Genomic DNA, 4,143 nt, shown 5'->3' on the forward strand with positions numbered 1-4,143 from the left:
AAAAAAAAAAAAAAAGAAATACTGACTGTATATACCCCATAAAAAGGATGTGAAAAAGTTATTTGGGCTCCCTGCTCAGCGGGAAGCCTGCTTCTCCCTCTCCTCCTCCCCGGGCTTGTGTTCCCGCTCTTGCTGTCTCGCTCTCTGTCAAATAAATAAAATCTTACCCCGTCCCCCCCAAAAAGTTTACCTCCCTCTGCACAAAAAGGCACAATTCTTTTTTTTTTTAATATTTTATTTATTTGACAGAGATCACAAGTAGGCAGAGAGGCAGATAGGCAGAGAGAGGAGGAAGAGGCTTCCAGCTGAGCAGAGAGCCCGATGGGGAGCTAGATCCCAGGACCCTGAGATCATGACCCGAGCTGAAGGCAGCGGCTTAACCCACTGAGCCACCCAGGTGCCCCAAGGCACTAATTCTTGATAGTTTTTACGGGCAAGTGCTATGAAGCTTACAAGAGATAGATCATTTAAACTCTATCAGAGCAAAGAAAATATGTAAAGTTTCTTAATATGATTCTAATGAAGCTACTTAGACTCCAAGCTATGTGAGAATAGAAAATGTAATTTAAATATTAGCAATTTTTTTGTGTGTAACTGATGCAAAATCTAAATAACGCCACTGGGTCTTGTAGAGTAGTAAAGGAATAAAAGACTGTGATCAATACAAACTGGCTCTGGGGTTAATAGCACAGATTTGGGAACAGGACCACACGGCTCAAATCCTAGTCTCACCTGTTTGCTACCTACCGCCTCTGTGTCACCTTCTTTGTCTGTACAATGCGGGTGATGACATGCGTACCTCATGCAGCTGTCAGGAGTTACAATAAAGAAATATACAAAGTGCTTAGGACAGTCTCAGGATATAGCTGCAAATTAGTTGGCGGCTATTACTGACATCGTTCTGGGATGCAGTGTAGCACATCGTGTCCAAATAGATTTAAGAGGAAGCATCACACAGTTTTCTTGGTAGACACTGAGAGAGTATTTGACTAAATTCAGCACTTCTCATAAAAGCTCTCTGTGATCTAGGAAGACCGTGACATTTATTGAACATAATAAAGAATATGCATCAAACACTGACAAACGATATCTCCGGAGAAAGAGGGAAGTGATGCGAGATCATGGATTCTCTGCCCTGTTAGTCATTCAGTGAGTATTTGTCAAGAACATACTGAGATTCCGTGTTGGGAACACAGCAGGAAATGGCTTGTGGGGTCCTGTTCTCATACGCTTACATTCTAAATAAGAAAAACTCAAGTGGGCGCCCGGGTGGCTCAGTGGGTTAAAGCCTCTGCCTTCGGCTCAGGTCATGATCCTAGGGTCCTGGGATCGAGTCCCGCATCGGGCTCTCTGCTCGGCAGGGAGCCTGCTTCCCTCTCTCTCTCTCTCTCTCTGCCTCATTGCCTACTTGTGACTCCTGTCTGTCAAATAAATAAATAAAAGCTTAAAAAAAAAAAAAGTGAGTGCATGTGAAAAGAAGTTTAATAACATGACCCAGAAAGGAAATGCCAACTACAGCTCCATTAATACATTATTATACACCTACTAGAACGATAACATGGAAACTACCAACAATATCAACTGCTTGTGGAGATGTGGAGCCACGGGAACTCGCATTCCTTGCTAGCGCAAACGTTAACGGGGCAACCACTTCCAAGACAGTTAGGCTGTTTCTTATAAAGGTAAATAGACAGTGTATGAACCAGCAATTACACTCTTGAGTATTTATCCTAGAGAAATGAAGGCATATATTCTCACAAAAACCTACATGTTAGTATTCAACACAGCTTTATTTGTAATAGCCCAAACTAGAAAAAACTCCAGATGTCCTACACCAGGGGGAGGGTTAAATACACAGTGGTGCAACCACACCATGGGACTCCACTCAGAAATAAAAAGTAATATTCTATTCTCAGGCTGAGCAACACAGATCCAGCTCGAGCTCATTATGCTGAGTGCAAAAAGCCAGTCTCCAAGGGTTGCACACTGCAGGATTCCACTTATATCATATTCTCGAAGTGACAAATTATGGTGATGGAGACAGACCGGTGACTGCCAGGAATTAGGGATGGGCATAGTATGGACAATTAAGGAGTAACACAGGGACTTTCTTTGTGGCGGTGGAATACTTCTGGCATCCTCATTTGGTGATGGTTACTTAAGTCTACACCTGTGACCAATTTCCAAGAACCAAGGACACTCAAACCCTCCCAGAAGTGCATGTAGAAACTGGTGAAATCCAGGGCCCCTGGATGACTCAGTCGGGTTTAGCATCTGCCTTCTGCTCAGGTCATGACCCCACACAGGGCATGGAGCCACAGGGGACAGGCTCCTTGCTCAGTGGAGAATCTGCTTGTTCATCTCCCTCTTCCCATCCCCCCTCCCAGCTTGTGTGCTCTTGCTCTCTCTCCCAAATGGATAATAAATAAAAACTTTGAAAAATAAAAAAGGAAGACAGTAACGGGTGAAGTCCAGATAAGTTTCAATGGTATTGCACCATTGACAATTTCCTGATTTTGACAATCCACTACGGTTCCGTAACATATGGAGGGAATCTGGGTGAAGGGTACACCAGAACTCTGTATTAATTTTGCAACTTCTTGTGTGTCTTAAATTATTTCAAAATTAAAAAGTTCTCATTTTAAAAAAGACATACATAAAAAACTGGGAAAATATAACTGCTGTATATGGAGTAGAAAAAGAGGTACCCTCCAAAACAAATAGAGCTCCTGTAAGAAAATGATGACTAACCCAATCAACGAGGCAGCAAACATCCAGAAATTCAGAGGAGAAATATAAATGGACATTAGATAAATATCCATGTGTTAAGGTGCCTGGATGGCTCAGTCAGTTAAGCTACTGGCTCTTGATTTTGCCTCAGGTCATGCATGATCTTGGGGTCATGAAATCGGGCCCCACATCGGGCTCTACATGAAGCGTGGAGTCCGCTTGAGATTCCCTCTTTCCCTCTGCCCCTCCCCCCACTTGCATGCGCACTCTCTCTCATTCAACAAATACATAAAATCTTTAAAGAAATTTTAAAAAATCCATGTGTCCATATTCATTCTCACTAATAATTAAATCAGTTCAGATGAAGACAATAAGCAGATATCAGTTTCCATCCGTATAGGCTGATGGCAGCATATAGACAGAGGGACAGTCCCATTCATTCATGTCAGTGTAACTGGCCAACTTTCTCACAGGCAGCTTGATGGCACTGACCCAAACGTTAGATGTTTACACCACTTGACCAAGATGTTCTTCTAGGAAACACAACCCTGTACAGTGCAGCGTTGTTTCTAATAGTGAAAAATCGGAGATGACCGAAACATTCCTTACAGGCAGTTGGTTAGACAAAAATACAACAACGGCCACGAATACCTGGTGCTTTTGACGTTCCAGGATCTTTCTTAAGTGCTTTACATGTATCGGTTCACTTCACCCTCACAATAATCCTAGGATGTAGTTTCTAGGTACTGTTAGGCTCATTTTGCAACAGGGGAAACACACTCATTAGCAAGTGGGGAAGCTGGAGTCACACACAGGCAGCCTGGGTCTGGAACTTGTACCCTTAACCAAATACCACATTCCCAGGTGCTAACGTGGAGGGATGTGCAGGCATATTAAGTGAGAAAGTTGGTACGTACGAGAGGATTCCAGACAACAGTGTGGATATAAAAAGAAAGTTCTGACACCATCTTCAGGGCTAGCTATTATGGGAAAAATACCTTTTGTTTATACATTTTTATATTGCTTGACTTTTATTTTTAAGATTTTATTTATTTATTTGAGAGAGGGGAGAGAGAGAGAGAGAGTGTGTGAGCACAGAGGCAGAGGGAGAGGGAGAAGCAAACTCTCCACTGAGCAAGGCGCCTGATGCGGGGCTTGGTCCCAGGACCCTGGGACCATGACCTGAGCGGAAGGCAGATGCCCAACCAACTCAGCCACGCAGGTGCCTCTGCTTGACTTTCTTACAATACAAAATGTATCGTTTTTATAACTGGAGCAATTATACGGATATTTAGAGACAGGCCAAAAATTTAAGAGAGGAAAATGGGACAGAGAGAGGGAGATACCAAATAGGAATGTTAGGTTCGGGCTCCACTCCCCACCCCCTTCGCTGTGGGAGGCGCAGTGGAAGGT

The sequence above is a fragment of the Mustela nigripes genome, chromosome 7, assembly GCF_022355385.1.
Source record: "Mustela nigripes isolate SB6536 chromosome 7, MUSNIG.SB6536, whole genome shotgun sequence".
Classification (NCBI taxonomy): domain Eukaryota; kingdom Metazoa; phylum Chordata; class Mammalia; order Carnivora; family Mustelidae; genus Mustela; species Mustela nigripes.